Genomic DNA, 7,681 nt, shown 5'->3' with positions numbered 1-7,681 from the left:
AGCCTGGAGGCACTTCCTCGGTGAGACCTCCTCCACTAAGGACTCCTTTACTGAGGTCTCCTTTTGAGGCTCACACCAGTTCTCCTGCTCCTGAATAAGGAGCGCTGTAGGGTAGGATAAGGAGTACGCTCTCCTTATGCATTATTAATACAAGTTGAAATGCCAGTGCTTATCATCAAAGCTTCCAGCTTTGTCAGCTTTAACTAGAAATGGGTTTCCCTTCTCAGTTCCCATAAATAACTCTTGATTCCTCACTGACACAACTGTAGATAGCTGCAGGTCTCTGGTAATCCTAGATTCTACCTCACTCAACCCTACAGATTGATGTAAGTCGTAAGATGAGATGTTGCCTATGTCTTACAGAGAGGAACAAGATGAGAGTGATTGACTGTCTTGGCTGGAGTTGATCCGAATGGACCAATAGCCCCAAGACAGTTTTGGCTGTTAGTAATCTCTACTTCCAAAACTGCTAGTTGAAACAGAAGATAGGTCCGGGCTAAAGCGTATCAATGTTATATGATACTTGAAGACATTGTTCAGTTTGCATTTGTATGTATTGTTCAACGTAATGGGTAAGAATTGTATTGAATATTGTTGCCGGAGGTATTATTGTTGATAATGGAGGTATCAATAATCATTATTGGAATATCGCTGGAGGTAGTAACCAAGAATGGATAATACATTGTTATCAAATTCAATGCAAGTTTTGATTTGATAGGCGTGTTTATGTAAAAAAATTGAATTACTAGAGATGTATGATAGATACGCTCAGTAATCATTTACCATTGGTTCTCATCTCAGTTATTCAAAAACAAGATTCAACAATCATATAGATAAGTGGGATGCAATAAGGCTAGTCGCATAATTATAAAGAAGACACGACGCCACGTGACACGACGTGACCCAAGTCTGCTAGATCAGTTAATAAGATATGAATCATAGAATAATGTTCATATTGAGACAAAGCAAGCACGTGTGAACTACATGCCTGTAATGAATTATGATCACATTCAAAAATAATTTATTTCAAGTTATTTGAAAATTATCTTTGAAAAATTCTTCTGTTTGAATACATTTCGAACAATGTGCTTCACATGATATTTAAAATTGATCTCCATTCCTTTCTAAGAGTATTGGACAGAAAGTCCCATCTTTGAAATTTATGTAAATAGAGCAGCAATAAAAAACCGAATCTTTTCCCCCTCTATCCGCTGAAACAGAAAATAGCGCCATGTTTACACAAATCATCAACCCTTTTGCCTTCTACTCCCTGCTCGCCTCAAACTCAACTGAGGCCGAGGTCTATTTGCATAGCAATATGATTAACCGCCGATATGAACGCCTCAATTCGACCAGAATGGGCAAGCTCGTGAGGGCAAGATCCCTTTTTGAAATTTATACACCGTTTACTAACACGTCTATTTAGAGAGCATATCCTTTGATCATGTGACCGTGTTATGATTTACATGCGAGAGGGAAATGACATAGCTATACATTTCAATTCTCTATTTTCACTTTGGATCGACATTTTCTGATATTTCTATTTATATTTTTGGGTATTGATTGTATTGATATAATTTTTAAAATTGATTAATATATTTTTCAAGTGATACATGAAAATTCACAATGGAAAATGATGGAATAAGTAGTATCATAACATCTACAAAATAATATAATAATAACATAATATTCTCGATAATCATCTACAGAAAACAAAAATAGCCATACAGAACTCTAAAACATCGACTAATTTCGAAAGTGTAACTAATTTTTAATTCAAAAGTTTATAATAAAAACAATATTAAATAAACCTAGGCTGTATCCAAGGTAATCTCTATTTGTTGGTTTCAAGAGACTCTTCAAACATATAGTTAAAAATAAAGATAAATTCTGTAGGATTGATAGAACATTTTACAACTTAAGACCAAACAGTTCGCTGAGGTATGTTGTTCAGGATTCTAAGTTGAGCATGTTAAGAAGACAGTTGATATAGGCTATATGAGCTCTAGATTTATCAATTTATCAATATAATTCCATTTGATATTCATCAAACAGTTGATTTGAAGGGAATAAAGGCTTGGATTAAGGAAAAGTATTTCTTTTCCCTGAGACCTGAATGGTGGTAATATTATAGCCTATATTTATATATTTTTCAAAGCAATCTCTATTTTTATTTTTTGTAATTCCTGAGTCCTGAATGGCAATCATATTTTTCATTTGATCTCTGTTTTATTTTAGTTTTTCCTATTAGAAAATCTTATTTGCTTTTTCTCTCTCAAAAATTGTAATTACTCTTTTGTTTTGCAGTTATATGGAATAGTTTTTTCTTGTCATCAACTAGATTTTGTTTTTTTTAATATTTATTTTGAATCTGACTTTTTTGCGACTGCCACCAGCGGTCGAAGACTTTTCTTTTGCTGGTGATGCCTGAAACAATTTTTAGTTTTTCAGTTGTAGTTGATTTTATTTTATTTTCTTGTGATAAGAGTTTGATTTATTATCCTTTGATTTGTTACGTTGTTAAATTTTGGCAATGAAGAATTGAATTGAATTGTCTCTTGCAATATTCCTACAAGAAGAAAATTGAGGGTGTTTTAAAGATTAAATAACGATTATTGAAACGTCATGCATCGTACCAGAATCGAACAATTAGAGCTTCACTTGAGTGATCCGTAGTTACGCAATCGACAACTGTGCGATGTTATCATGCATCGCACTCTTGTTGAAAATTTCACGGTCACGTAGCTCCTTTTGTAAGAAAAAATGGATATCTTACGCGGAAAGGATATTATTTCAGATAGTGGTTATACAGCCAACTGGAAAACAAAAGGAAAAAGGTTTGAAACTATCCATTTTGAACGTGCAAAGTGCAGAAAATATGAAAAAAGGAAATGTGAAGTTAGCTGGAAAATGAGGCGAGGAAAACTACTGCAGCTGCAAGGTGCATTATGGCCTTGAGTTCCAGGTATACATTACCATATAACAACAAATAGTGTTGACCTTGACCAAGTGCACGAGAATAGTGGCCGCTAATTTCATTATCTGCCTGCCTGTTTCATATTCATAATTGCGAATGCATCGCATATAATAGCTTTCAAATAACTACTATCGAGATTGGATTACTCTTGATTGATAATGTAGCCTACAGCAATTATTAGCGAAAGAGATGCTAGGCTATCTCACTTCCAGGTATGAAAATCTAAACTATATTATGGTAGACTATCTGTCATACGTCCTCAACGATAGTCTTTGGTTGTATAGTATTATAGCAATTTGTAGATCATGTCATTGTCCTTTGTATAAGTGGTTTATAGGATCCATAATGATGAAGCCAGGAATATAAGAACTTATATTGAAGCTACTACGTGTATTCAGTTTTTGATTTATAAAAATTGTGAGAATATTCTTTTGGTATTTGCTCATCAATTATTCAAAAACCTAATAATCTTCATGTTCATTCTCATAATGAATTGGAAATTGAGCCAATTCCGAAATGTTTGGAATCTGTCAAAGGTGATTCCAATAAATAAATAAATATAAATTATGTTTCTCCAAGTACATTGGTAAATGACGATTTATTAACTTTTTTAACTCTAGGAGCGTGAGTCAAATCAACATTATACTTACTTGTGAATTATTGGACTCACGTTGATTCAATTTTAATGCTTACGCTCTTCCAGATCTGGCTATCTTCAAAACTATCAACTGCAAAGGACTTACTTTATTTTGAATCTATAGAGTTCCAAAAACTGAACAAGATCCACTAAATACATCATTTTGTCGAAAAATGGACTTACGCTCCTATAGCTTTGAGGTGCAGATTATGGCTAAACTCTTTGAAGTACTTTGAATTACGTGTTGAATTCAATCAATATTTTGAAGATATCACATTATACACAAACAATATAAATTTGATGAGCAGAATTTCGACAACACATATAATTATGTAATAAAACAGTAATCTTGTAATAAGAATAAATCATAATAAGACGTTACAACCGAATTACATGAAAGTTAGTTCAAGTTAGTCGCATTGTGTTGAATATTGCAAATATAATGTCAATTTTATATTAACAATAAATGATAAATAAATTGGAGTTTAATACTAATCCTGATTATTCATATCAAAGTAAGATGTTGCATATTTTAATCATTGCCCTTCAAAATATAATAATATAAATAGTGAATAAAATAATTTTTTTATAAAAGGTTACAATCTGTTCTCCAGTTCCACAGAGGAACTAATCGGATGTGTCTTTGTTATACTTTGGGGGTGTTACCAATGTGCGGAGCGCTCCCACGATGCCACAGGGGAGACGATGTTGATGTGTGTCGTCAATTGAATAGCAAATGCTGCAGAAAAGAGCGTGAAATGTCAAAATCTTTTACCAGGAGATAATAAAGTATCTGTCCGCTTCGGTCAAGGTTATAGCGGTGGGGGGTTTTCCGAAAGAAGATTTTATTTATAAAAAGGCCGAGGACTTCTTCAACAGGGGTGGTCGCTGACAACTTATTCTCATTACAACTACCCTTCTCTTCCTCTTCACTCTTTCTTTTGCACTCTTTTTCGTGGAGAGAGAGAGAAAGAGAGAGAGAGAGAGAGAGAGTGAGAGAGAGAACTGGACGGTCATCGTGGCGTCAAACAGCTACTAGATTTATCACCCACCCCAGTAAGACTATTCCTCTTATCGACAGTTTAATCACGCGAATAGAAAAGCCAACCCTGACTCCGTCTTGACATTGTTGTATGACCTTTCGTTCCATCTGTCTTTTCTACTCTGTGATGTCTCCACAGGAAACACACGTGCTGTTGTCTCTCTATCCCCAAACAGCAGTTCCACGCTTCCCCAAATTGTATTCGGCATTTTCTACAAAAGGGTACCGGGTTCAAGAATCCACCACTCTTCGGTCTGCTAAAGAAGCGGTACTCTGTTTTCGGTTAGTTTTTCAACTGTTTTCCGACAAACGAAAACGGAACACCCATAGAGAACAAAGTTGCTCTTGTTCAGGGTAGTCTTTTTCGGTAAGTTTCCCGGCAAACGCAAATGGAGTTGCCGTCGAGAACAACATAGCTCTTCTCCATGTTAAATTGATATGCGGCTCCTTGTATCTTTGAAGGTCTCCTGACAAGAGTCTTTTCAGAACGTTCCTGAGATGTGCATGTCCCAAGTAGTTTTTGATCTTCCAGCTCAGAAGAATTTCATTCGTGCACAGTTTGTGCAGTGACAACACCTTCCAGAGATATTTATATTCATGTGGAGGTTTGGACTAGTGACATCGTTTCTAAAGTAACCGCTGTTGATGTTTTCTTCGTGTGTTACCCTCGATATAATAATATAACACTGTTGATAATAGAGCTCTCCTCTGACTGAGCACCATTTTCTAGCAGATCGATTTGCAGATAACGAATAAGTTGCAACAATATACGGACGTTGGCAGAAAATCGTCAAATGTTCATGACAACGAACTCTAGAAGAGATTTGATGGCTTCTGATCTCAATTTGAGAATAGCATTATGATATCCTTGTCATTTACAGGTATGTATTATGTATTCGTTTGATGCACCTTATTCCCATCCATAGAAGGATCCATCATCCATATCAAGTATCATAGATAACAAACACATTGAAAGTTAGAATTAAACCACTCCAGCCTTATTTATTTTCTTCATGCCAATGCAAATTGAATGGAATTTCATATTTTCAAATATTATTTGAATTGAAAGAATTGAAATCATTAATTTATTTGCAATGATATAGTCTACAGATGGAAATTACTGGGATATTGCAATTATTCAAATGATAATGAATTTTTTTTAACGAAAATCCAGATTAAATGCTGTAAATCACCCCGAAGTCTTCTGCTACTGCAAAAAATATTGGCAATAATTTATTCAAAAATAATTTTTGATTAGTAGCGCTCATCGAATTTCCATCAAGCTTTTTACCCTGTTTTGCAGTAGCTGAATTCTTTGGGGTGATTTGCAGCATTTAATTTGATACAACATTTTAACAATGATATTATTTTATTTATTTATTCATTTTTTTATTCATTTTTTTATTCATTTATTTATTTATTCATTTATTTATTTATTTATCTATTTATTTATTTATTTATCTATTCATTTATTTATTTATTCATTCATTTATTTATTATTTATTTATTTATTTATCTACAAAAAAATACATACAAGTATGTGAACAACAGGCATTATAGCCCAAAACTGTTCCAGATTCAATATCAAAAAGTTCTTCATAATTTATCAAGAGAAAAAAGTTGATGAAAAATTGAAAATGATTTAAAATGAGAGAAAAACCAATAGGAAATATTAGAAAAAATAATCTAATATTACCGGGCCGTTGAATAAGTACTAATTCAACGAATAAGACAGAATATGATTTATGAATATGAGAGTACAATAAAACAGATTTTTGTTCCACTTCAAAGAAACAAAGTTAAGAGAAAAATACCAATGAGAAAAAATCATAATAATATGTTATACTATATATATATATATATATATATATATATATATATAATATATATATATATATTATATATATATATATGTTATAATAATTTAAAAAACTACCTCTTGATGGTCTTTGACAGGCCAAACAACTCATGCGTCAACACAATAATATAGTGTTTCAAGGACTATAGAAGCTCTGTTATAAGTTATAAAAAACATCTTATTAAAAGCATACCCCACTGTAGTATTGGCCAAAAAATATTTTGAATTTATATAGATTAGATATAGTTTATATTTAGAATAGATTGAATATCTTCGATAATACATAATATATAATATAATAAGAGAATCTGTATCCCATTATACAAATAATATTCTATTGACAACCTGTCAGTGTTGGTTTGCCCACAAATCGATTACCTGATCATTCTGAAAGAAATTGCATCATTTCAGCAGTGCAGCCTGCACCATTGGCGCATGGATCATAATGGCGGCGGCAGGCGGCTCAAATCAGGCCATTATTCTGACTTTGAGCGACGTAATTGTAATGCTCAACCACTCTTCGTAGGTTATAATCAAGAAAATAGGCATGATTCATTGAAGCATGACTTTCGGTGTCAGTTAGCCAGCAATGCTCTTGAAGCGGTTCATTACAAGCCTACAGCGTAAACGATCCAAAACGTTCAGTACTTGGCTTTTCAATACCAATACTTTCACTGGATTTTCTTTCCGTCTTGTACTGGAGAAGTAGGCTATTTGTCTCATTTAAGCCCAAATGGTAGTGGTACTTCTCTACTAAGTAAAACGGTGCAGCTACAAGAGATTAGCCTTGACGTTGGTAGTAAAATGATCTGAATTACCTATGACCTTCATTGAATATTATAGTAGAATCCTCAATATCGAGAGTGAAAGCTGAGGGAGAATCAATAGGGAGTGAATTTGAATAAATGTTTAGCTCAATACAGTTAGCCTCAAGTTGTTTCTCGTTTGCTTGTGTTCTTAATTTTATAAATCTATCAATTCTAGTACCTCTTGATCAGTATCACTATTTCAATGTAAACTAACTAGGTGCTACACCAATAAGAGAAACACCAATTTTCATAAACTATCAAATTTTTATGAAATATTTCCCAATTGGATATCTCAGCTCAAAAGAGACTCAGTACTATTAGAACTTCTACTAAGATCCAGATTTTTCATACTCATTAA

Source organism: Nilaparvata lugens, chromosome 7 (genome assembly GCF_014356525.2).
Source record: "Nilaparvata lugens isolate BPH chromosome 7, ASM1435652v1, whole genome shotgun sequence".
NCBI lineage: Eukaryota > Metazoa > Arthropoda > Insecta > Hemiptera > Delphacidae > Nilaparvata > Nilaparvata lugens.
This window is presented reverse-complemented; position numbering follows the sequence as displayed.